This window comes from Canis aureus, chromosome 26 (genome assembly GCF_053574225.1).
Source record: "Canis aureus isolate CA01 chromosome 26, VMU_Caureus_v.1.0, whole genome shotgun sequence".
Classification (NCBI taxonomy): Eukaryota; Metazoa; Chordata; class Mammalia; order Carnivora; family Canidae; genus Canis; species Canis aureus.
The window spans coordinates 51,185,676-51,212,974 of record NC_135636.1 but is presented as its reverse complement, the minus strand read 5'-3'; the positions used below and the strand labels follow the sequence as shown (position 1 = coordinate 51,212,974).

The following is a 27,299-nucleotide window of genomic DNA, read 5'->3' as shown; positions in this document are numbered from 1 at the left end:
GCCACCGGAGATGGGGAAGTTGAGGGCAAACCAAAATTATTCGGCATAATTTCACTTTTGCAGGCTTAATAATAATAAAAAAAAAGACTAGAAGGGATATTTATAGATCAAAATAGTAACAGGGGTAATTTTATGTTAATTTTTACCCATTCCCATGAAAATCTTCCGCCATCAACAAACACTTAAAATACATTTTAGAAAGCAGTAAAACTTGTTGAAATCCTTTCCTTTGCCCCTATCGGGGGGCTGTGCAAAAGGATCGTTTCAGCAAGATGGGCTATAGGGTCAATGAAATGATGTCCCCAATCTCATGACAGAGAGTGAGGACCAGTCCTGCGCAGAGCAGGTGAGAAAACTGGGAGATATGGGAAGACTGGCTTGAATGTCCCCCTGCCCAGTCGTCTACACTGACCCCTGCTGCCGAGGAGATGCGGGCACCATGCTGCGGGCCTCCCAGGACAGCTGGGGTCCCCTGGCCACCCCCCACCACGCAGCCCACAGGAGGCAGCTGCACCCCAATCCCCATCCCCATCCCCAAGCATGTCCCAGGGACTGTGCATGATGTGACAGCATTAACGAGAACCCAGGTTTTAAAGATGGCAGAGAAAACCACGGCACAGTGACCACCGAGTGGCCCCTTCACCCGACGACCTGCTGCATAGAATCACATCACCATGCTGTCTCCTGATGCAAATTTAAATATTTTCAGGGCATTTTGATTTTGTTTTTGTGTGTGTGCCGTTATTACTGCTATTTCTCCATCACTGAACTCGAAGATTGGCCTAAAAAAAAAAAAAAAAAAAAAGAATAGCTTTTTCAGAGTATCAGAAAGAAACCCTCGGATGCGCGGGGGTGCCTATTTGTAGATTCATTATATGGAACCGCGCGTCCACGCACGAGGTTCACCGCAACGCCTTTCAACACAATTGCAGCTTCCGAGGCCGGGTCCGTGTAAGCCGTTTCCTACGGCAGAGTGTGATAAGACAGGACACGAAGCCCCCCTCCCCGCCTCGCACAGCTCAGAGCCCACGGAATCGGGCCCGTCTTTGTCCGTTTAAAGGCGTCCATTATCTCTCCAGAGAACACAATATGTGTTTATTTTACAAAAACCCCCAACACAAATGGAAATAAAAAACACATTACGGAGGAGATTAGAGGAACCTGCAATGTGATGTACGATTAACCATATTCCATCAGGTGCGGGCAGCAAGCAACGCTAAACAATCCCAATTTCTAATATTTTTTTCTCCATTAATTTCTACATTCTGCTCATAAAACGTTCACATAATACCTTTCCGGTCTGGCAGGGTGCAAGTTTGCTTAATAAAAAAATCTCTAATGGAAACTATAAAAGCATCTTTTTTATAGTCAGCAGAAGGTAAGACGAGTCGCTGGGCACCCACGGCACCGGGGACACAGAGGTATCGGTCGCCAGCTTCCCGGGGTGGCGGCTCCTGGAGGCCCAGCCAGCTCGCCCCGCCACCAGCCCACGTTAGATCCTCATGTCTGTCCCTAAACTGCTCCGGGAGGGGACTGGGGGTCCCAGGCGGGAGGGGAGTGCGGGCCACAGACGCGCAGGCAGCTGGGGACGTCTGTGAGTTCACCGTGCCCGTGTCACCATGACGAGGGAGGAAGACGCAGGAAGGAAGAGGCCTAATCGGGGAAACACGCGGGAGGAAGTGAGGTGAGTGGGTCAGAGAGGAAGGCAGCAGATCGCGAGGGGAAAACATGCACGCTGGGGGCGAGACAGACGTTGTCACAACACTGAGCGCGAATCCTCAAGTTGGGAAACACCACGGATAAGGCCGAAGGCAAAAGACAGACGGGGCGGGGGGAACATGTCTGCAGAGAGTGTGGCCGCATGGAGGTCCCCACGCACGCGAGGCCTTCTTATGCAGCAAACAGGAAAAGGCAAGCATTTCGGTGGATAAAAGTAAGCAAACCAGCAAGTAACCCCCCACAGATAATGCACTTACAAAGGAAAAGCAAATGCTCAATAAATGACACCTGCCAGTGCACACGTGTCAACGTCCACCCGCCCGCCCTCACCTGGTGCTGGCTTACGGGGCGGCCGCCTGGCCTGTGGATTCCTGCCACCAGGGAATGTGCAACCCGGCATGCGGGGCAGCGGTGGGGCGGGGAGCTTCCTAGGGCACCTTAGCAGTGTGTCCAAAAGCCTTTTCCAGAATGTTCTAAATCTTTAATTCTGACTCACCCCGAAGGTGATGATCAGAAGCGCAGGAGGGACACACGCGCTCGGGTGCCCCTGTCCGTGCCATTGTCGGGAACGAGAAAAAGGCAATTGAGCGCACGTGTCCACGAGGCGTCCTGGTTGAACAATAATCATCCCAACGATGGATATTTCCGTAGCCACGAACTCCTGGCGGCGGGGAGGCGTGTGCGTGAGGCGAGCGGCGTGGAAGTGCTTAGAAGCGTGACCGCCGATTCGGTGCATAACTGTTGTCCCTGCAGGTAGGGCTACGGCTGAGGCGTCGTTTTGTACTGGAAGGGAACTTTCAGAGGCAGAACAATTAATCAAACGTTCACTTGCGTAGCGTTAAGGTTTGGGCTCCTACTTCCTTCCAAGCATGGAGTTGACTCCAGGGTAGATTCACGGAAACGAGGTTTGTAGAACACTTGCAGTCGGCTGCTTGGTCTGGAAAGTGGATTTTAAATGACCATCTTTGGCCGCTGGTGCCTGGCATGTGGCAACCCCTCTTCTCCTTCCCACCAGGTTGCAGTTGTCTGGGCTTCAAGATGCTCTCTGTAGGGCCGCCCGGGTGGCTCAGGGTTGGGCGCCTGCCTTCGGCTCAGGGCGTGACCCCGGGATCCGGGATCAAGTCCCGCATCAGGCTCCCTGCGAGGAGCCTGCTTCTCCCTCTGCCTATGTCTCTGCCCCCCTCTCTCTCTCTCTGCATCTCTTATGAATAAATAAATCTCTCTTTTTTTTTAAAAAAAGATAATCTCAGTAAAAACTCGTCCTTCACAAGGATCACCCACTCCTTCTGGTCTTTTTGGGTGTACTTACTATGGAAAGCGTGTGTGTCCTGAACGTCAGCGTCTGATTAATTGCTTTGCCTATGAAAATTACTTTCCCGATCTAAAAAGACTTTACACGGTGATCATCTTTACGTGGGGAAGATGGACTGCATCGTTAAAAAAGTCTGAGAGTTTGTCAGCTTTCATTTCGCTCCTGGTCTTTCCTCCTTAGGACCCAGAATGCAACCCAGAGAACTGCAGTATCTGTATCTGTCCCACTGTCTTTTTTAAATATATTTTATTTAGACACGTGGGTTTTACTGGTTTTAGTATTTGTTACCTTTTATTGAAAAAGATCTGAGGGGATCCCTGGGTGGCACAGCGGTTTGGCACCTGCCTTTGGCCCAGGGCGCGATCCTGGAGACCCGGGATCGAATCCCACGTCGGGCTCCCGGTGCATGGAGCCTGCTTCTCCCTCTGCCTGTGTCTCTGCCTCTCTCTCTCTCTCTCTCTCTTTGTGACTATCATAAATAAATTTAAAAAATTAAAAAAAAAAGAAAAAGATCTGAGAAGCAACTGGGAATAACTGACACATATACTTGCAGATATGTAAAGAGTTAACGGTCTGTCGGGGAGTCGACCCCGAGGCAGGACCCAGCACGTCTAAATGAGCTGCCAGAGGTTCCCTCTGGGTTTTTACTACCCGCCCGTCCGTGGTACCATGAACAGTCACCGGAGCCAGTGGGAACCAGAGGGAACCATATGTGTGGGGTCAGGGTTCTGGAGGAGAAAGACGCCCGCATTTGCCCAGATGCCCTCCGCGGGGGATGAGGGGCAGGGCCAGGCATCCCACCCGCACGCCAAATTGAGAACCTGTGGCTTTAACCCAGGACCCGGGGAATATCCATCCTGCGAGGGAGGGAAACTGTCCTGTGTTTTGCAGGAGTTTGATTTCTGCAATGGCTCCCCACCCTTTACAGCTAAATATAACACCAACCAGGTGGATTGAAAGTTGGTGAGAAAACCGCATCTCTATAGAGTGAAGAGCACCATCGCCACGGTCCCCGAGCCCGCTGACTTGGGAAGGCAGGGCTCAACTTGGGGTCGGCCAACCGGACCCTTCCTCCAGAGATGGAGTCTTGCCCACGGATGCTGGTGCCTGTGTGGGAGGGTTGGGGGCACAACGTAAGGCTCCAGACAGGGCCCCCCCTTGCTCCCCACCTGATTGTCCGACTGCCCGTCAATGCGGGGATCGACGGTCTTTGCACACACTCCTGCTTGCTAGGGATGGGCGGAGCTGGGCTGTGATTGTTGCAGTCGGGAGCAGAGAAGGGACGGCAGGACCACAGCGGGGGGAGCACTCCCGGTGCAAAATGCCCCCCCCCCCGCCACACACGTGCACGCACGGCCCAGCCCTGCGGCCCGCCCATGATATAAATGAAATGAGTTGTAGCTTTCAGATACATCCATTTTAATAACTTAGCCAGCGGTCTTCTCTCGAAATTAATATCTGCTCCAGTGGCTTCCAGCTTTCCTTATAAAAATAATGGCAGTTAATAGGGAGAGGGTGTCATGTGCTCCGACGCCAGGTACTGCTGGCGTGACAGCTGCGTGATCAGAAGAAAGGTATGCTAAGACAAAAGGAATAATTAAAATGAGCCACCAGAACCAGCCCTGGATTTAAATGTTTAAATGTTTTAATTTAAAAGAACAATGGCGCCTTGAAGTCTCTTCACATCCGGTACTGACAACCTGCCATTTATTAATCAGTGTTAAATAACAGCGACTCCGGGTTTGACACCAAACAGCAGATGATGTGTGACGATCCCTAAAATAGCAGCCGCGTTCCAAAGCCGGTTTCCAAATGACTCTGGCGGAATAAGGAAGACTCTGGAATATTTACTGCATCAATTAAGCAGCATTAACAGCTCCTGGGGCAAGCAAGAGTCCCGGGCACCGATGTTTAAATGCAAAGAGCTTTCCAGGCAAACCGTGAGGCTCTGCACACAGGTGCTTTGGACATGGCTCACGGCATCTAGCACTTTTTTTTTTTTTAAAGCATATTACTAAGGCAGTGGTTCCTACTCAGGGGCCGTTGGGTCTTCAGGAGACAGTTGGCAAAGTCTGGAGACACTTTTGATTGTGCTAACTGGACAGGTGGGGGAAGGAGGGTGCCCGTGGGTGTGGTCAGGGCTGCTGCCGGACATCCTCGTGCCCAGGATGTCCTCACCACAGAAGACCATCTGGCTCCGATGTCAGCGGCGCCAACGTTTAGAAACTGCACTGTTTCTGGGGACCAGGGCTCAAGCCAAAGAAATGTATACTTACGAATGTACATTTTTTTCCCCAGTCAGCAAAAAGAGGGTTAAAAATCATCTTTGTTACTTATTTAATCAAAGCAGCTCCATCTGCAGATTCTTGGAGCCTCTGGACACCCTGACTTCGGTCTGGAAGTCACCACGGTCGCTGGGGCTCCTGTGAACGCGGGTCAGTGTCTAACATTTTATATCTCATTCCCCAGAAAGCAAACACCTGCTCTCGACCGCAGGCTGTGGGTACCTGGAGTGGAGTTTAGCTCCCACGTGAAGCCCTGACACACCCCAGTGGGCCGGTTAGAAATACCACTTTTACTTAAAATGGTGTCTAGTTAGGCAGTAATTTTATCGGAGTTCTCAAAATCTGTTATTTTTTTTAAATTTTTTTTTAAAGATTTATTTATTTATTCATGAGAGACACACACCGAGAGAGAGGCAGAGACACAGGCAGAGGGAGAAGCAGGCTCCAGGCAGGGAGCCTGATGCGGGACTCGATCCCGGGTCTCCAGGATCACCACCTGAGCCGAAGGCAGATGCTCAACTGCTGAGCCACCCAGGCGTCCCTCAAAATCTGTTATTATTATTTTTTTTGCCATAAACATTTTCACAGCAGGGTGATAAGCATAAAGGACAGAGCTGTTTCATCGACCTGACAATGATGATGTTTGTTTAAAAATATGCTCTAAACATGGCATGTCTGAGGGTCTCCGCATCGGGGAGGCCTGGCCCCAGCTCGCTCGCAGTGACGGAGCTTCGGCGGCCCGCACGCGGCCTTTTCCTGCGAAACTACAGGTTACAGCTGGGAGCAACCTCGAGTACTTGCTGCGTCTGGCGAGCCCGATGGCCCCCCTCCTGCTAGCCGTCAGCAGTGAAGGCGAGAGTAACTGGTCCTGGAAGCCCGGGCTGCTGCCCTTGCGTCTCGGCGGTCTTCATGTCACATTCACGCTCGCTGCGTCATCCAGGAGGATGCGCAGATTCACAAACGTGGGTTTTGAAAATTCTTGCAGGAATTTCTACCGCATGGAGCTTGAGCTTTGTTAAGAAGGACACCAGGTTTGAGTGACTACACCTTGCAAAGTGAATGGTTCTGCATGACTCTTCTTTCTCGTGGACCAAATGGGGGCAAACAGCTCCAGTGGGCACGGCTGGTGCCAGGGGCTGTGGTCACGGGCCCAGGGCCTCACTGCCTTCGGCCTGGCTGGCGGTGTGGCCCGGCCCACTGGGTCACCACGCCCACCCTAGAGTAGGAGGCTGGTGCGGCAGGTATGTGCATGGCGGGGGGGGGGGGGGGGGCGTCCCTTGGTCCTCCTTTCCTTCTAAAACTCCCCTTTCTAAAACTTAGTCCTATCTCTTTTGACTCTGCCCAGAGAATGGCCCCTGCGGCGGGCAGGACCACCGCGGGCGGCAGCTTTGATGCGGCATTGCAAGTCTGAGTCGCGCAGAGCACAGGCTCGCAGGCTCAAAGAAGTCGCTCCTGATTCAGAAACGTGGGAAGAAGAACTGTATCTCTGTCGCCCTAAGAATGAAGCTAGAGAAATGAGATGTCTTTGAAGTTCTATTTGAACTCAATGGAAACTTCTGTCTCAGAGCCAGGTCTCGGTGCGGATGGCTCCAACGCCGGCACGCGGACGACCTGCTGGCAGGTCTGAGCACCTAGGCCCTTCCTGGTCACTCCACCCTTGTTAAGAGCGGTGCTTAGCCTCCCCACACGGACACCAGACCTCTCCGCTCTTCACCCCATGTCAGCAACGCACCATGGCCACGGGGACACTAGGACACCTGTCGGAGGGTGCCGACACTGGTGAGCGGAAACCTGGAATCCCAGCCCTGATCACCTGGATCCAAACCCCAGGAGACCTCTGTCACACGAGGCAGTCCAAACTCTCCAAGAGACAAAGTAAATCCACTGAACACCGAGGTCAACATTTTACAGTGAACAACGCACATCAAATTATTTGATTAACACTTTATATAGAAGAACAAAACTAAAACCAATTGAAAATACATCTATTTTATCTAACACTGAATAAAATATCAGTTCTAATTGCAACTATACGCCTGGCTTTTCAGTGGAAGACTGATGTCGGAAATTGGCACCTGCAGCGCTGCTCGCTAACAAAATCCGTGGCAGCTCACACTTTCAGAGCCCCTTTCTCAGAGAGTGATTTTTATAAAAAAAAAAAAAAAGTCTAGGGTTCCATGAATTCCCAGGAGATGCTCTCTTAATTATTTATTGTTTTAATGACTCTCTTAGGTGAACATATATTATCACTGGCGAAAAGCTGAGTTTTGCCTCTTCGATGGTTACCTGCAGGAGCGCCACCTCCTCACTCGTCAACAACCGTGAGTGCAACTTCTGCGGTTTTCCAGAAAGATGCTCATCATCTTCATGAAATGCTGTATTTTTGCATTATCTGCACTCCCACTCGGCGATCATTTTACACCGCATTTGGGGTTTACTATGGGCCATTTGCAACACTGGACGATCAGCGAAGAGCGATCTAAAAAGCCGTGGTGTGTCCAGCAGAGATGAGAGGGCTGAGCGATGAGCGATGAGCAGAGAGGCAGGTTTTACTGGAAACTCACCGCATGCACGGTCTGTGCACAGGCGCACAGTAGGGGTGACTCAGAGAGCTACAGCAGGACGGCTGCACTGGGTGGTCTCCAACGATGGTCTCATTGATTCCTTCTTTCTCTGCACTTATTTTTTTTTATAAATTTATTTTTTATTGGTGTTCAATTTGCCAACATATAGAATCACACCCAGTGCCCATCACCCAGTCACCCCCACCCCTAGTTCGTTTCCCAGAATTAGGAGTCTTTCATGTTCTGTCTCCCTTTCTGATATTTCCCACACATTTCTTCTCCCTTCCCTTATATTCCCTTTCACTATTATTTATATTCTCCAAATGAATGAGAACATATAATGTTTGTCCTTCTCCGATTGACTCATTTCACTCAGCATAACACCCTCCAGTTCCATCCACGTCGAAGCAAATGTGGGTATTTGTCGTTTCTAATGGCTGAGGAATATTCCTTAGAGGCTCTGCTTCCCACTACAGGAGATGCCAATCCCCTCTCCTCGAATGTGGACCAGCTACTGACCATACTGACTAACAGATCGCAGCGGGACAGACATTCTGGGACGTCCACTGGTGGGTCACCAACCCTCTGGCTTTCACGTGGGTCCTGAGAATGCTCTCTTTTGGGACATAGGCCTCAGAACCTAGTGAACCTAGTGAAACTCAGAACCTATGACAAGCCTGAATCATGTCCTACCTGCCATCCCTGCCAACCTCCCAGCTGATGGCCAGCATCCACTGCCAGCCACCACATGAGTGCGCCATCTTGGATATCCAGGCGACTCGTGGCCTGGGATGACTCCAACCCCAACTACCACCTGAGCACAGGTGCATGGGAGACCCCTGAATGAACCGCCCAGCTGAGCCCATCCACATGTCTGCAGAACCGAGGAGATGCTAATGCACTGGTGTCCTCCACCTCTGAGTGTGGGGGGTGGTCACGCAGTCACAGACAACTGAAGCATGCATGTCAACACTCTCCTCGGGGGCTGGCTTCTCAAAGACAGGCCCGCGTCTTCAAATAACACGACTTCAAACACCCAGATTGTTTTGACCATTTTGACAAAAAGTCAAACTATTTTTCAGTGAAGAGACAAGTCTTTTAAAAGTTAAAAATATATTCAGTCAGAGCAGTCAACACAGAAGACATGTGCGTCACTGAGAGGAAAAATAAAAGAAGCGTTGACACAAGGCGCCTAGTGTTTTCACGGCAAACATAACAATGGAAATTTTGGGAGGTTTTTTGGATGTTTTCAAAGTGAGTTAAATCTTTGTACTAATTTTTACTGTGTAGGACACTGAAAATGAACTGGGCTTCTTCCCAAGGATTCCTGGGGAATAGTACTGATTAAATAAAATGTTTAAGATTTGGTTTCTGCCAAGGACACGCTTTAGGACGCTGTGGGTAGAGTCCTATCAGTACGGGGTTGCGGAGTTTTGCCAGAAGTTTTTTGAAGCACAGAATCTTCTTTTTCATATGCAATGTCTTCAGGGAAGCGTTTCCCCACTTTATACACTTAAATAAAGTTCTGACACTCAAATAAATTTTGCATAAGCAGAGATATACGATGCCCACAGTTAAGGACTACGGCCAACCAATTATACCCACGTGTCATTTTGCACTTTTACAAACCCCTGATAAAAGAGAAAATCTTGAAGAAAGTACTTCACACATAAAATATTTCTTTTAGAGCAAAATGTGTCCAATTGATTTATGAGGTCCTCTCAAGGAGAACAAAACACACACTACAAAACTGAAGTCAGAAAGGTACCTTGGTTTCTCTAAAAAAAAAAAAAACACTCAAATGGTACGGGGTATGGATTTTCATATTTCCTAATGTAAATTCTTCATGGAAGCTGCATTTCCTACTGATGGGTATGTTATTTTTAAGATAACATAAATGTTTAAAAACAGTAAAACTCCTCGCATGCTGGACCTTTCGTTCGTTCGAGGCATAATTGGTCACATTTGATCCATCGATTAGAGAGATGTGGGGTACATCCTGTCTGGCTGGGCTTGGGTGGTGGTGCCCTACAGCCCCAGGCCAGGGGGGGCCCTCCTGTCTGGGAAGAGGAAATGCTGCTGGGGTCCAGACCGCTCATCGTGGAGGCTTTCCTGCTCTGAGGGCAGAGCGGAGTGGGTTCCGTGAAGGGCGGAGCACCACGCCGAGGACCCTCCGTGCCTGGCCCTCGACAACACACGTAACATCCGAGTGGCTGACCATGGCCGGTCCCTTTGGGATTGTCTGTGTGGCTCCGTAGGGGCCGAGGGCAGGTCACCCCGAGATGGCCACTTGGCATGAAGGTGACTCGGAGCTGCAGGCTCCAGAGAAACTCCGGCCCCTCCCGCATCTCCACACAAGCACCTAAACTGGGAGCCTTTCCCAGGACGGGGGTTACTCGCAGAGACAGACTTGATCCGAGCGGCCCCTCCGTGGGGGACAGACGTCTAGTTACGGAGCCCCGCTCTCCGTGGCGCCCTGTGAACTGCGTTCCTCCGCTCTCGGGCCCAGACCTCGTCCCCGACGCCGTCCCCGTCGTTCGGGATGTCCCAGTCGCCTCATTTTCACCGACCATCTTGGAAATTTCTGTCTGTGTGGATTCCCCTCTGTAGGAAATTAAGTTTGCTCCTCTGCTGTTTCTCTGCTCCTGTCAATTCCATTCTCAGTCCAGGTAGCAGGACCCTTGCAGGACCCGGAGCCTTGCTCGCCGATGGCGTCCGCTGTCTGGGGGGACGAGTGTGGGCCTGGTGGGCTCTCCTGCCAGTCTTGGGGGGGGTGTCAGCACCATGACCTGTGATAGGACAGCAGCCATCGGGGATCCTGGTCACTTAATTGGTCTTCTGTCGCAGGGCGGAAGCCCCCAGGCAGTGACGCTGGGAGCAAAAGGAAAGCCCTCGCTTCCCTGTTCCCCGAGCGCACGGACGACCCGGTGTGGTCCCCGCAGCAGAAGCTCTGACGCCAGCGGCTCTGCAGGCTGAGCCAGTGCCCCCCGCCCCCGCATGCAGCCAGGGAGCAGGGTCTCGGCTCTCCCAGCCCGAAGCAAGCTGCCCTGCAGCAGCTGAGCGCCTGTGTCGCGCACCACCCTGCGAGAGCCGAGAGGACCCAAGGTCAATAAACAGCGTCCTCCCGTGAGTCTGGGATGTGCCACGAGAGCCGCGGCTCCTGCAGGACCAGGTACGCGGAGCCGGAGGCGGGGAAGGCGCGGGGGCACGGGCCTGTGCTCTGTCCTCGCGCCTGGTGAGGCTGCGGCGGGCTGCTCCAGCCTCCTCCCAAGCACACCCGCATCAGGCCGACCCCTCCCTCAATCTCTGCTCTTTGGGGAGCCCCTACCCCGTGTCCTAGGCTGGGTGCCGGGCGTGAAGATGCAGCGGGTGCAGACGCCGGCGGGGAGCGAGCCAGCCTGCTCCGCCAGGGACAGGGACAGGAGGGCCGTCACACAGCCAAGCCGTAACCCACCGTGCCTCGTGACCAACCCCCAGGAAAAGCTCTGCACGCAGAAAGATATCAGAGCTTCCTGGTTGGTGACACACGGGTGTGCCTGGAGCGTCCCACCCCGGGGCCCTGACGCCTATAGTAACACTATAATCACAAGTGTGGCCTTTCTCCCAAAATACCGAATTGGGGATGGGAAGGGGAGGGGCAGGAGCATCACAGGAAACCTGGAATCTGTAACCTATTGGTCAGAAGCACGGGGGTCTGGGGACCCCGAGACCTGTGGCTGGGGTCTGAAGTGGGGGCAGTGTTGTGAGGAATGTGCCGTTAGCCCGTGAGGTCTGAGCTTGCACCGTGTAGCCAATGTCAGGGTTGAATTACAGAAGCCCTGGCGGGCGTGGGACGGGGCTGAGTTGAAGTGGAATCCACACGGACCTGTGTGAATCTCAGAGTGACTCTAAGACAGGAACGGGTGGGACAGAGCTGAGGCTCGGAGGGCCTGATGTGGCCAAGGAGGCTGGGGGTGGCTTCCTCCAGGTCTCAAGGCTAAAGAGGCCAAGGAACAGCTCGTGCAAAGGTCCTGTGGTGAGACTGGGGGTGAAGGAGCAGGCCTCACACCTGACCACCGGAGGGAAGGGCAGCCCAGGTGGCAGGGCTCGGCGGGCACGTGTGGTGAGGACTTGGCGCACGGTCAGCTGCAGGCAACTCCCGGCACCGGTTCCCTCCCGGGCTCCTTGTTCTCACGTCCCCTCCACTCTGGCTTGAAAACCCACTTTCTGGCCTGCACCTCTGCACCCCTCTGCCCGCGGGCAGGGCTACCCAAGAGGCTGCCCATCCTGGGAGAGCCAGGGGGCCCAGCGCAGCCTACTGGCCATCTCCACCCTGCAGCAGCCTCGCAAATGAATTCCCTGCAACAGCTCGGGCCGGAGATAGCTCTCCTCCCTCCTCCCCGTCTGACACCTGTCATGGGGGCAGGTCACACTGCCCCTTAGGGCCTCTGCCCCCGGTAAATGGCACAAGATAGAATCCAAGCCCCTGGGTGTGCTGCAGAGTCACAGATTCCTGCAGACACAGTAGGTCCCAGTAACCGCAAAGCCGATCGACATGAGTCCCGTGGCTTACAGTCTTAGAAGGAAAACCAAGTTTGTCTACACAGCCTGGCTTGAGCAGAGAGCCAGTTAATTGGGTTTTGTACGCGGGGGTGAGGCTGCCCGAGATGCGAGCACAGAGAACAAGAGAAGAGAAGAGAGAGCTAGGGCTGTCGTCTACTTTCTGCCACGGTGGCGGCGGCGGCGGGGATAAAGTAGCAGAGTCCCTAAGGATCAAGCGTTAGGGAGAGAGGGGTGGGAGGAGCGGAAAACAGGACCCCGGGGTGTGATGGGCGATGGGCAGCAGGGTGGGGGGCACCAGCACCCAGGGCACGGGCTGTCGACACGCTGCCTCGGTGTAGCACCGCCCTCCCGCCCATGTCACACTCACCACCTCCCCGTGACAGCGGAGGCGGTGGGGCAGGGCCCGGAACTCAGCTCAGCGGGAAGCACTTCACTCCTCAGGGTTCCCCGATGCGCTTGGAAGAGCAGCAAGCAGGTACTTGCTCCCAGGACCACTGCCACAGAAGCCACTTCCACGGCGGCTTTTCACACTTAGCACTCAGTAAAGCTTGCGTTCTCTCCCCAAAGGAGAGCCACATGAGGTAGGGAAGAGCCTGACGCCTCCCATGCATCTGGCCCCGCTGTGTGCAGCGAACGTGCAATCTATCTCATAAATGCATCGCAATGTTCTACAAATCACCCACGTTTATCCCCCGAGACGTCTTTAACTGGGGGCTTAGAGTTACAAATGAATTCTCCTATGGATCTATTATTCTCTCAAATAGCAGAGAGGGAGAGAGAGGGGCTGGGCTTGCACGGCGCTTTCACAGAGCCGGGCTAAATCAGATCATGCAAAGCCTAACGAGGATCATTCACAAAAACGATGGAACCAGGGCAGCTACGAACCGCCAGCCAACTCTTAATTGGGCAGTTACCCAGGGATCAAATGTCACTGGCGTGTCAGTCCCGTGAGCTCCTGGCCGCCCTGCCCCCTGATCTTTGGAGGCAGAAGTCTCCAAAGAGTAGCTCTGTAGCGTTGGCCTCTACATGGAAGTCGCCGGAGCGGCATGTTGCACAGGGTACAACCACCCCCGCCCCGCGGGTCACGGCAGTGACGGCCAGGACACAAGAAAGCCGCTGCTGGAAATACCAACTGGGACAGGTGGCTGGGTGGCTGGGTGGACAGAGCTGGGTGGAGACTGAAGTCCACACACGTGCAGCTCATGCACGAGCCGCCAGGTTTCATTCAATCCTCTCAACAGCAAACAGCTCTTTCTGCACATATCAAAGTTGACGAGGATCACCAGGGAGGTGGTGCTGCGTGCCCCGCAGGACGCCCCAGAGCCCACTCCCTCTGCTGCTCACTCCTCGGGGTGCACAGGGGTTTGCACGAGGGCACCACAGCCTTCTCCTTCCCACCTCCCCGGCCCAAGTGCTTCTATAGGCATGAGAACCACACATGCCCAGGGCCACGCACCCAAACTCTTGCATTTGAGAGCCCATTTAAGTGATCTTCCAGAGGGATTTTGGCAATCCCAATCAAAATTCCAGCAGGATTGGGGAACGCCCAGGTGGCTCAGCGGTTGAGCATCTGCCTTCAGCCCAGGGCGTGATCCTGGGGTCCGGGGATCGAGTCCCACATCGGGCTCCCTGCATGGACCCTGCTTCTCCCTCTCCCTCTGCCTATGTCTCTGTGTCTCTCATGAATAAACAAATAACATCTTTAAAAAAAAATCCAGCAGGGTTTTTAAAAAACGTACATGAAAATGCAACATCTCTGAAGAGGCGACGTAATTCTGAAAGGAGTAAGTCAGTGACGTAGCGACTGGATTTCAAGATTTACTATGAAGGGACAGGAATCGCTGCTGCTGGTAGACGAATAGCATCCAGAGCCACGCATGGAATGGAAAACTGAGAACCACACACAGAGAGAGGGTCAACTGGAATCTGACAAAACTGCCAGGATAATTTAACAGGAAAAGAAAAGTCTCTCCAACAAGTGGTGCTGGCGTAACTGGGCATCCGCGTGGCCAACAGACCCTGACCCTTAACTCGCTCCGTTCACAGAGGTTAACTCAGAACAGATCCCAGATCTGAACGCGGGGGCGAAAGCTCTACAACGTGCCAAAGACACAGGGGAAACACGGCCGAGACTCTGGATGAGGAAAGATGGTCTTAGATAGAAATAGAAGGTGTGGCCCGTAAGGGGAAACGTTGGCAAACTGGATTCTATCACAATTACAACTTTTGCTCTTTGAAAGACCCAAGCAAAGCAGCAGGTCACTGGCTGGCAGAGGAGATTTTCAATCTATCTGTCTGGGGAAGCCTTACGTGGAGGGTATATGAAGGTCACCTACGTGTAGGGTACCCTACGTGCAGGGTATATGAAGATGCAGTAATGGGATAAACAATACTATCTAAGAACAGATAAAGGATTTCAACAGACACTTCACAGAAGACACGTGAACAAGCAATGAGAATGTGTAAAGCCGCCCAACGCCATCGGTCTGTAGGGAAAGGGGGAGTAAGCCACAGCGAGGCCCCGCTGCGCACTCACCCCGGTGGCCACGACCCCAAGGGCTGGACACCCCGCCTGTGGGCCGGGGTGGAATGCTCATGCGGCTGGTTTGGAAAACCACCAGGCAATGTCTTAGCACGTTCAACAGCTGCCTCGCACACTGCCATTCCTCTCCTAGGCGCTCACCCCGGGCAGGTGAGACGTGCAAGGACGTAGGCACAAGTGGTTATGGCAGCTTTGTCCCAGCAACCTAGAAATGATCCGAAATGCCCATCAACAGGTGAATGATATGCAAAACGTGTGTCCCGTTCAGTGGAATGCTACAGAGCAAGAGCAAGGGGCCACACGTGTGCACGGTAACGTGGGCAAAGAAGCCAGGAGACCATGTGGCCCATGATCCCATTTCTGGAGAGCTGTGGAGAATGCCACGTCGCCCCCAGGGATGGGACGCTGACATGCAGGGACCACTGCCAGAGGTTGGGGTGACAAGGGTTGACTGCACAGAGGCAGAGAACGCTTTTTAGGGGAGGCAGACGCTCTGAATCTTGCGATGATGGTGGTCTCGTGAGTGTAGTTATCTGTCAAAACTCATGGGAATGGGGATCCCTGGGTGGCGCAGTGGTTTGGCGCCTGCCTTTGGCCCAGGGCGCGATCCTGGAGACCCGGGATCGAATCCCACATCAGGCTCCCGGTGCATGGAGCCTGCTTCTCCCTCTGCCTGTGTCTCTGCCTCTCTCTCTTTCTCTCTCTGTGACTATCATAAATAAATAAAAATTAAAAAAAAAATTAAAAAAAAAACTCATGGGAATGTACACGTTAAAGGGGGTACGCTTTACTGTATGTAAATCTGAGCCCTGATAAACTCAATCAAAAAAAAAAAAAAGCAATTGTGACCATGTGAGATGTTGTCCTGCACGGGAACCCCAGAAGCCAAGGTTTGTCACATAGATCTTCCCCACAGAATGTTTATGACTTGAAATGGGGGGTAAGGGGAGTTCCGGCAACCCCTCGGAGCTAAAATCCAGTCCATCCGTTACTGACACGCTTCCCCTGGCACGGGGGTTCCCGGCGCGTGTCCGGCACGGCCTCAGGACACGGGGGCGGCCTCCGGCCAGGCAGGGACCCACGGCTGCAGAGCACCCCTCGAGCCACGCTGACAGCGGCACGTCTTCAGGAGGAGGGTGTCTCAGGCACCGCGGAGCGTGGGCAACCCTCGTCCATGAGCTGCCAACGCAGCTTGAAACCCCCGTTCCGCGGGCGGCCGGGGGGCTGTAGGTACCCGGGCACCCGGGCACCCAGGCTCCTTTCTCGGTCTCTCGGCCAGTAGGAAATAAAGAATACACTTTCAGCTAAATGAGAACTGAAGTGTATTGCAGGAGTGCTATAAATTATATGCAGGCCACCAAATAAAATTCAATTTTCAGGTAATGTGAAGGTGTAATGCGTCTGGAGAAGCTGCTTTGCATATCACACCAGACAGCAGGTAATAAGGAGGAGGCAGGGCTTGCGACTGATCTGTCACCAGGGCCACGGCGATTGTTCCCTTCCCGTCCTGCTCTAATCACACCATTGCAGTGTTGATTCAGAACACGGCGGCCCATGAAAAATGTCACCGTTCTGTCGATGGTGCGGATCTGCTGGCAATTCCGGCAAGCAGCCGCTGCACATAAAGGGTGATAAGGCACTATATCCTGCCATGCTCAGCAGGTTTCCCATTTCCTCCTGCAATTACACATCAAACTGTTTTAGCTTCACAAGCTTCGGCACTATAAATGGCCTCGAGGCAGAAGGCCGCCTGGCACACTGATGAGCGGGCTTCAAAGCTGAGTGCAGACTCACGTTCGGGGGAAGCTGCGGAAAACCCTATCGCCCCCTTCCCCGCATGCACACACCCAGTCTGCAGAGCCCTGAAGACATGCCCTAGAAATCATTCTCTCGTTATCTCTGCTTAGTCCAATTAACAGAGGGCTTAGGGAAATAGTCTTCAGCGTCATTGCAAGAAACACGGCACCAGGCCACCGGAGACGCTTCACAGCCCGGCCTCGCCTGTGGGGCCCGCAGCCCAGCAGAGCAGCACGTCCTGGGAGTCTGCTGGAAATTCAGGGTCCCGAGACCGACTGGGGACCTACTGACTCATAATCTATGCGGGTGGGGCCAGGAATCTGTATTAATGGGGCACCTCCAGGTAGAAGCCTAGTTCCAAGCTTGCTTGTGCCTCTCGTGCTTATCTTGGGAATCGCTTACCTACAGACCAGACACCACAAAGACTCAGAGGGAATTTTCTGAGGGCATACTTTTTGAAAATCCCATTCATCTACCCACCCATCCATCCACCCACTCACCCACCCATCTACCCACACATCCGTCATTCATCCATCTACCCCATCCATCGACACATCTGTCCATTCATCTAATCACCCATCCATCTACACATCTGTTACATCCATCTATCCACTCATCCATCCAACCACTCATCCATCCATCCATCCATCCATCCATTCATCCACATATCCATTTATCCCATCCATCCATCTGTCCACCCATCCACCCAACCATCTATCCATCCATCCATCCATCCATCCATCCATCCATCCATCCATCCATTTGTCCATCCATCTGTCCATTCATCTATCCATCTGTCCACCCATCCATTCATCCATCCATCCATCCATCCATCCATCCATCCATCCGTCCATCCACCCAACAGACAAATACTAGACACTGCCTCATATTGGACACACAAAGATGAGAGGCTGTACTGGGTGCTGAGCTCCGTATGTCTCTAGCGCATAGTCATGTTACACAAACGGACACCTTCATCACTAGGAGAGGCAAGAGAGCCTGACAGCTGGAGCACGCGTGGGTGCTGGAGGCTGGGAATGCCGCTCCTGCCACTGACTAGCTATGCGACTGTGGGAAGCTGAATCGGCTCTCTGAGGCTCAATTTTGTTGGATCTGTGAGACAGCGATAGTAATGGTCTCTACCTCGAGGGTTGTTTGTAAAGATTAAATGAGTTAATAAATGGAGACCAGTATCTGAAAACAGTGAGCAGTCAAATATAAGCGGCCATCATTATCATCATTTTATTGTCACCCCTGAGAACAAGAAACCCATAGTCTGGAAAATGCAAACAAGTACAATATAAAATAATTTTTTAGAAGGGACAGAAGAATATAAACAGGCTGAGAACATGGGAGAAACGGATCTGTGTGTGAAGACTGTCCCCAGAACACACACATCGTAAGTCACCATTTTTATTCATTCATATTCTCTCTCTGTCCCCACCTACCTACCTGCTCGTCCATCCTCCATCTACTTAGCTAAGATTTATGTTAAAATACGCATACGGTCGAGGCGCCTCGGTGGCTCAGTTAGCTGAGCATCTGACTCCTGGTTTCAGCTTAGGTTATGATCTTGGATTCCATGAGATTGAGCCCCGCTTTGTGCTCTGCGCTCAGTGGGGAGTCTCCTTGAGATTCTCTCTCTCCCTTTCCCTCCGACCCTGCCTCTGCTCATGCACATGCACACACTCTCTCTCAAATAAATAAATCTTTAAAAACAAAGTATACCTATGACAAAATGTACAAATCCTAAGTGTACAGCTTGATGGATTTCCAGTGAACATCCCCACCGCGTGACCAGTATCCAGACTGGGATGAGACCATCACCAGGACCAGAGAAGCTTCCCTCATGCGCCAACCCAGGGCCCACCCCCAAAGGTACTCCATCTTCTGACATCCTATCTATGGCGGTCATGCTTGTTGTGAAGGTAGCAGCGCGTTCTTTATGGGTAGCCCATGATTTACTTGTCCATGCTACTATCGCTGGGTATTTGGATGGCTTCTAGTTCGGGGTATGTGACCAGCGATGTTGTCTCCTGGTGCCCACCTGTCTGTGTCTCCGTCGGGGATCCATCTCAGGGCGGAATTCCTGGGACTTGGACGTGCACACATTCAGCTTTGGCAGCAGCTGCTCACAGTTTTCCTAACGTCCAGGCCAGTTTACATCCCCACCAGCAGCGAGTCAGGGTCCCAGGGGCTGCTCATCTCTGCCAATGGGGCAGCATCAGAGGTTCCCCTTCAGACAAGCCTTAAATAGCCAGAGTCCCCAGTGGTGAGAATCCCCGCTCTGCCCCACTTCTCAGCCCCTGAGCAGGCTCTTGTCTTGTCCTGCCTGAGAACCTGCAGCCAAGAGGTCAGCACCCACTCCAGCGACCCCACCGCAGGGGACACTGGCCTCCGTTGTCAGCAGGTCTCTTTTCTCTGAGGTTTGGCCCTCAAGGCCTAGCTGCTTTGGTTGTTTCCTGATGTTTCAAGACTAACCTATCTTCCTTCCTTCCTTCCTTCCTTCCTTCCTTCCTTCCTTCCTTCCTTCCTTCCTTCTCTGTTTTTTCCTGTCCCTCCTCCCTCCCTGCTTCCGACCTAAGGCAGCTTCCATTCCAGAGTTGGTCTGATCCCAGCCATTTGCTTTAAGGGAACCAGAGTCCCGGTCCGAGTGTGTGGAATGACAGCCTGGCGTGGGGGTGGGTGGGGAGAGCTGCTAGCAGAGACGTGAACAATGACTCTCGTGAAAATTTGGCATCTGCAGGTGGCATTCCAGGCAGAAGGCAGAGCACAGGCTGCACACCCCAGAGGCTCCACATACGGGACCCTGCTTGGGAAAGCAGAAGGAGCTGCTCCGTTGTGGTGGAGAGGGACCGCTCTCACGAACCCAGGGCCCGGAAATCGGGATCAGAGAAGACAGCCTTCCAGTTCCATGCAACAGACCTTAAAATCCCCGCAGGAAAACTGTTCATGCCTTTGGCCTTGGATCTGTTTGTACTGGAAGAAAACCCATCCTCCATCCTGGCCTGCTGAGAAAGTGGCTGCCAGGCCCCATCAGCCTGCGACAGACAGAGCCCCACGGAGCACGGTCGGCCGCCACCGTGCACAACCAGCGCCCCTTACACGCTTGGCACTGGGGACACAGAGCCATGAAGAAGAGCTCAGCAAACACGTGTGTTGCAGCCTCAGTATGAAACATGCAGCGGGAAGCCACGCACTAGGCTTCGAGGTGGCTTTTAATTGCTTGTTCCAAAGACGCCAGCCCGTCAATCACTTTCTGACTTTTCTCCTCCCTAATTAGACCGGGAGCTGCCGTGGTACATACGCTGCTCACTTTAGTTATAAGTGAGTGACACAAACATTGTGAAAGAAAACACCATCCGTCAGGAACACAGTAACGGATCCGAGAAAAATTACTAACAATTAGCCCGGACTCTGTGCTGGCTTCACATAAAAGGTCACAAGCAAGGTCTTTGTTCAGAAGAATCTTTATTTTGAAATCCTGACTGCCCAAAACAGAGCCCTGCACACGCATCCTGTACCCTGAGACCATCCGGAAAGATAACGCGGAGGGAGACAGGCTCCGGCCTCAGTCCTCCTGGGGAATCGCCCTCCATCACGTGCACTGGGGCCAAAGACCCAGGTCACCCGGACAGTGAGGCACCGCGTGGCCTCGGATGCCGTGGGAGGCTCCACCTGCCCCACACGCCACGGCAATCACTGCAGGGGCTACGGTCCCTCACACACAGACCACAGACGCAGGGGACAGGGACAGGGACAGGGACAGGGCTGGCCAACAGGCAAACACGCCCTGCAGCCTCCGGCGCCCAGAACTGAGGACGACACCGGGTCCGCCGGCCTCTGCCTAGAACAGCAGATTCCACGCCGCCCACGATCCCGCCAGCGCCGTGCAAATGTACACACACCGAGCTTCGGTCACATGATGACAGTGTGCGTGAGTCACAGATAACACGTCACAGGACACCGCTTGTGATAGTTTTCCTGTCTTTCTCATCTTCGTACCTGGAGCTGGAGTATTTTCCGAGCAAAACCATGATCACAGCTTGATTACAACACCCTGCTCTGTCAAAAAAATGGGATCATTGCTTCAAATGTCAGATTAAAAAAGACCCAACGTGAGCCACCTCCACTAAATATATTATGCATTCCTCTGTCCTATTTATTTTATTGCTTTTCCCCCATAAAATGAATACCTCTTCATCACCTGTTTAACAGCAGAGTGAAATCCCCCTGCGCTCTCTCTCCAGAGGGACCCGCGGCTAATTATCCGTGGGGTCATTTCCCTGCATTAGCAGATGGAGGATGTGCACCTGCCTCCTTAGGGATGGCCCGAGGCCACCACGTCTCAGTCCCGCCCTGGGTGGGCCCCTGTGCTAAGGGCCCTGCCCGAGAGGTTTCCCGGTGTCACCTGCTTCCTCGGCTCTCCCGCTCTCCCCAAAGGCGCCTCTGGCAGCGAGGCCTCCGTCACCGCCCAGGCAACCGCGGCAGTGTCGTCCAGTGTCGTCCAGGTCGCCGGGCCCGCCCCTGGCCTGACCTCAGTGACCGCATCACACTCAGGTGCCAGCTGCAGGGCGGGTTCTGCTACCTGCCCCGCATTCACAGGGGACCCCCACCCCTGCCCTCAGGCACCCTGAGCTGCTCCCTGCCCCGCCCTGGGTGCTCTGCCCAGGCCCCCTGACCCCGGCTCCCAGACGCCCCTCCCGGGCCTCTACCCGCCTGCAGGGGGTGCCGCGCTGTGCACGCTGGCTGCCCAGACCTCAGGGCTAAGCAGGGACGCCTGCAGGACCACAGCGGGGGGCTGTGCCAGGCTGTGCTGGGTGCGCCAGGGCGCTCGCCTGCATGGCGGGGGGAGCAGTCGCAGCAATGAGCGCCCCAAGGAGGGAGAGCAGCCCAGGTCCACCCTTGGCGTTCCCTGCCCCCAACCTCTGCTGTGTCCGCCCACCTGTGACCCTGTCTCCCATCCCGCACCTCCCGCCGGCAGATCTCAACTCGGGGCGCAGCGGGCAGGGCCCTCTTCCAGACCCTCCCCGTCTCCAGCCTGCTGTGCTGGGCCCCCAGGAGCCAGCCTGGTTCTCCAGCCCTGCGGGGCCTTATCCTATTGTGGGGATCTCTTTGAGCATCCATCTCTCGCAGGGGTGTCTGATTCTGGTGCCCAGGGCCTGGCACAGGGCCACCCCTCTGCAACTCTGCCTCGGATGAGCCGGCCCAGGTGAGACTCCGAGGCTGCAGCCTCCTCTCCCGCAGTGGGCTCCCTGGGCTTCAGGTGGTGGGTCAGGTTCCAGCTTGGCCTCAGGTGGACAGATTGCAGTGGCCCTGCCAACCCTGCACACTCGCAAGATGCCTGGGGTCCTGTGCCAGGACCCAACAAGGGCAGACATGGGGCTCTCCCTGGGCGGGGGGAGCACCCATAGCACACAGATGCCTGGGGCCTGAGTCAGGACGTGGCCAGGCCTGCGCCCTGGAGAACAGGGGTCAGGGAAGGGTCTGAGAGGTGGCCTGCCACTGAGGCCCAGGGGGCCGATCAGGCCCCAAGTGCAGAAGGGAGAGCTGTGGACCGAGGGCCTGCCTGGCCCAGGAGCAGCTGTGGGAGGCTGGGGGAGGAGGAGCCCATGGGGGCCACAGGGGGCGGCTGCAGCTGAGAGCCGCAGGGTAATCTGGGCACACACGTGCACGTATGTATGAGGCTGACATGTGCATCCTTGTGCCTGTGCACACACACCGTGGTTTGTACGTGCGTTTGTGTGCTCACACATAGAGGTATGCACACGAGCACCTGTGATGTGTGCATATGGAGATGCGTGGTGTATGCACCCATATGTTCATCTGTGCACGCGTGTGTACGTGTGTGCAGGGAGTGATGAAGCTGAGGACGCAGGCAGAGGCCAGGAGGTGGAGGTGTGAGAAGATACGCAGGAAGCCTGAACCCAGTTACAAGAGGCCCATCCCTTAGCGACGGCTGGGATGCAGAGACAGGTAAGGACACATCTCATTAGGAGCAAGGAAAGCACCATAATGGTGCTGAAATCAGAGGGTCTGAGGGTGTTTATCTCAAAATGGGGGGAAAAAAGCAGATGACAAATGTACCTGCCGAGTAACAGAAGGGACACCACACGTTATGGGCAGAGAAGCTACTGCTTCACAAATGCAGAGAGGGAGAGAGATGCTAAGGCCACGGAGTCATTTCCAAACCAGAGAAGGAGAGGCCGGGTCCCTGTCACCTTCACTGTGCGCTCTGCACTCGGGAAGCAAGGCGGCGTGAAGCGCGGCGCGGATGCAGGGCCCGCGGCAGCAGGAGGGGCTCGTGCAGGATGTGAGGGGCCCCGGGCAGCAGCTCCCGCTGGCACCCGCCGCAGCTGCCGTCCGAATTTGGAACTTGCAGCCGGGGAAGCCCTCGCAGCTGAGAGGTCTCGGACCTCGGAGTGGGCGCCCCTACAGCAGGGGGACCGCGCGGCCCGCGGCCCCACCGCAGAGATACGCGCGTCTGTAAATGTGCCCCCGCCGTCGGGGGAGCCCCGAGGCACGGCGGGCGCGGGGAGCCATCTCGTCTCCCACGACGGTGCGTGCGGATTTACACCCAAAACGTCCTCTGGTCACCCCGCGGGACTGTTCGGCCTCTCCCGGATGTCATTAGATCATCAGATTGTTTGTTTTGGCCTTCGAGCCTCTGATGTGGGTTGGCAAAAGGCCCGGCCCACGGGCGGGAGGGGGCAGTTGGCAGTCTTCTTGTTGGCTTAATGCTTGAGGGGTGAGGACCGTCTCCAGCCCGGGGCCTCCCTGCCATCTGTCTATCTTGTGAAGGCGAGTGGAGTTAAAATTAGTTAATAATGCATAAGCCCACTTAACCTCATGCCACCCCAATGAGCCCCGTCTCTTCTCCCTGCCACCACCTCTCGCCTCCTGCGGACCCAGGCACAGGGGGACGGTCCTCCCCAGTCCCTGCCGTAAACACCAGTCACACCCAGTGTCTTCTTTCTGGCTCCTTCTCCAGAGGACGCTTGTGCATCATGAGTGTACAAGCCTCCTGGGTTTGCACCACTGACTTGCGTGTGACCAGCACCCCAAAACCCCTGCTTGATTCCCTTTCATCCTGAAACACCATTCACCCCAGAGTGAACCACTGCCTTGGCTTCCGGCAGTGTAGACGAGTTCCACCTCACTCAGTGTTTCGTATCAGTGGAAGCATCCAGAATGTTCCCTCAGGTATCTGGCTGCGTTCATCAAAAGAACATCTCCACGCTTCATCTACATCCCTTTTGGGTCCCTCTCGGCTCCTATTTTGTCCAGGATTGTGAAGTCTTTCCTGTTATTGCATCAAATAAAGTCTTCCTGGTGATTTCCATGGTAATTTCCCAAAATTGAGTGGAACATATTCAGAGTGAAGAACAGGCTGACGGCCTTTCTCAACCACAACCCATGTAACCACCAGCCAGTCCAGGGGGGAGGATTTCTGGTATGCGAGGAGCCCCCGCGTCCCTTCCAGGCAGCCATTCCCAAAATAGGAGTGTAGCGAGTCCCCTCACAGTGGACTTGGGGTTTGTCCCATTCTCCCATTCTGAGCTCCCGATGATGGGAGGACGAGGACCTGCTCTTGCAGCTGGCGGCGCTCGGGAGCGTCGTGTTGATGCTCATCCAGACTCCAGGCTGGGGCAGCACATTCTTCACTCTCCTGTGTACACTTCACTGTGTGAATACACCCCAATTCATTTACCTATCCCGCTGTGGATGGACATCTGGGTCATTCCCAACTTTGGACTGCCATGAACCTTCTAGAACCTTCTAGATACACATTGTGCATTAACATTGGGCATCATCTTATGAGCGGAGCAGCTGGGCCACAGGGAATGCATTATGTCCAGCTTTATTTTTTTTATTTTTATTTTTTTTATGTCCAGCTTTAAAAGACCTGCTGCAGAATCTTCCGAAATGATTTGGGCCATTTATTTTATTTTCCATGGCAAAAAGAAATTGTAAATAGAAATAGCATTGAGCTCCTCCTGCCTTCTCGCATCCCATGCAGGGTCGGCTACCCTACAGTCTGGTGCCCTACAGTCTGGTACATCTCTGTCAGGACAGAGATGACCTCTCTCTCTGCTGAGACTTCTCATTCCATGGTGCTTGGTGACGTCATGCCTCCCGGGTGAGGGGCACCTGCCAACAGTCACTGTCTCTCCTCTGGCTCCCATCACTTTCAGCTCCAGCCCCTGTAGCCACCACTAGGCCTTGGGTCCCACAGGTCCCTGTGCTGCAAGAGGAGCTAGGATTCCTGTGGCCTCCTGTACTCCTGTGACCCACGCAGGCCGAGGCTGGTGCTCCTGGATTCAGCATCAGACGCTCCTGGGTGAGAGCCTGACACCTTCTCCCCAACAGCGGGTCCAGACAACCCTTCACCTGTCCACATTCTTTTGGTAAAATGGGGCTCATGGACACCCCCTCAGAGGGTTATGGTTAGAATCTGAGAATATGCAACTCAGGCTTTGCATACAGCATCCTCAGCATGAGCCTCCTGCCTGCTGGGTGCTTGTCATGAAGCTGCGGACAATGACACCCTCACCACGGGGTGGGTGACACCATGGCTGTGTAGTTCAGAGCCTGATCATGCACAGTATGTGCAGAACACACAGTAGGGCATTTATCGGGCACCAGGTGAAGGGAAGACCTCCACAGGATGACGCGTCAGCGGCAATCAGCCAGACACAGGGGAGCGCTCACTCGGCACAGGAGAAACCAGAAATGAGCAGGTAAAGATAAGAACCAGCCCGTGGGCGCCTGGGAGGTGCAGTCGGCTGAGCGTCCACCTCTCGGTGTCAGATCAGGTCGTGATCCTGGGTGGTGAGACGGCTTTGCATGGGGCTCCGCACTCAGCATGGAGTCTGCTAGACAGTCTCTCTCCCTCAGCCCTGCGTGCGTGCATGTGCTCCTGCCCCCCTTTCTCTAAAATAAATAAATAAATCTTAAAGAAAAAAGAACCAGCCCATCAAGGCGCTACCCTCAGGGAAAAAGGTGGTATCAGACATCCTGCCACATGGGATGGGGGTGCGAGCTCGAGGCACCCGGTACTGAGCCCTCGTGGTGACCAGCAGCCCCCCAGGCTGCACACGAGGCCCTTCTGCACTGACAGAGTGTGGGCCCGCTGGAGAGGTCGGGATGGCGTCCCCCCAAAGGCAGGTCCACGGGGCTGTGAAGGTGACCTTATTTGGAAAAGGGGTCTTTGCAGATGTGATTAAGGATGTGGGCCCCTGATTAGGTGGGGCCCTAAACACGGTGACAGGAGAAGTGAAGGGGAGAGGCGCCCACAGGTCCACGTGACGGCTGAGCAGGGACGGGCATCACATGTCCTCGAGCAGAGGTCCCCCAAGGTCGTCGGCAGTCCAGGCACGGCTTCCCTCACCCCTGCGGAAGGAGCCGGCCCTGTGGATACCCCGACGGGGCGTCCAGGCTCCCAGACTGCGAGGAACCATATCCAGTGATGCTAACACCCCCAGCGTGTGGCACTTGCCGATGGCAACATGGGGAGACGGCCCCGTCCACTCGTGACTTCACGTGGCGGTAACACACGTGCTGTTCTGGGCCCACTTTACAGACTGGAAATTAGAGGATCAGGGAACCGAATAGGGTTATCTAACAACTTCACTTAGTAGGAAAAAAAGCAGGAGTTTAAGCTTGAACCACGTCACTCTTATCCGACACCTTCAGATGTGCGTCACCAAAGGGCCCGCCTGAAGCCAATGGCATCTTCATTTTCCCGATCAGCATTTATTATTTAACAGCAAAACCGCAGTAAGAGGAGTCCTCCACGCGCTGTGAGCAGACGCGGCTCTCCCACTTCTGAGGCCTCCTGGGGACCCAGTGCCACCTGCGGCCGTTGTGTCCAGGCAGGAAACCTAACGGGTCCACGGTGTTCCTTCCCCACATGCGCTGGGACAGAAAGGGCCTGGCTGTCTCGGGCGCGCAGGAAGGTAACACCCCGCTGCGTCCTCAGAACCGAGGTTCTCTGCGTCTGACCCGAGTCTGGACTCCGGGACCAAGTCGGGTCACTGTGGGTACCCTCTGTCCTGCTGCCCTGGAGGATGCAGGTGATGCATCCATTAAATGCAAAGTGAACATTCTGAGACGCGCACTGCTGGAAGCTTCCTCCCCAACCCCGGTGCTAATCTATAGCGCAGTGAGCAATCAATATATACAGGCACTCTGGCCTGAAACGGGCCTGGGGTGTGCTGACAGGTGTTGATAATAATCAACTCAGAGGGGGAAATGTTCTGATGGCCTGACTCCTGGCACCTGAAGGTGCTGGCGCATGCTGGTGATATTTTTAGAGGTAACAGCTGGCACTTTGGTGTGTGTGTGTCCCACATCCCACAGCTGGCTCAAGGTAGAAGAGGCAACCGCAGCAGGTGTGCAGGTAGAGAGGGAGGGAGGGGAGGGGATGGGAGAGGGAGGAAGGATGAGGGAGGGGGAGGGGAAGAGATGGGGGAAGGGGAGAGGGAGGAGAACACATGAGACTAAGAAACAGAGAGAAAGTCTCTGGGCACCCGAAC

General features: G+C 54.3%; 1 protein-coding gene and 1 long non-coding RNA gene across 5 annotated transcripts in view; one reads left to right on the top strand and one right to left on the bottom strand.

Annotated features, from left to right (window-relative positions):
• Positions 1–27,299, bottom strand: part of CDH4 (cadherin 4) — a 508,943-nt gene that overhangs the window by 359,178 nt on the left and 122,466 nt on the right. The window lies entirely within an intron of this gene.
• On the top strand, positions 10,913–20,917 carry LOC144298641 (uncharacterized). The gene is made up of 4 exons (XR_013365593.1): positions 10,913–11,052; positions 18,079–18,160; positions 18,539–18,639; positions 19,508–20,917. It is a non-coding gene; the product is annotated as an uncharacterized LOC144298641 (long non-coding RNA).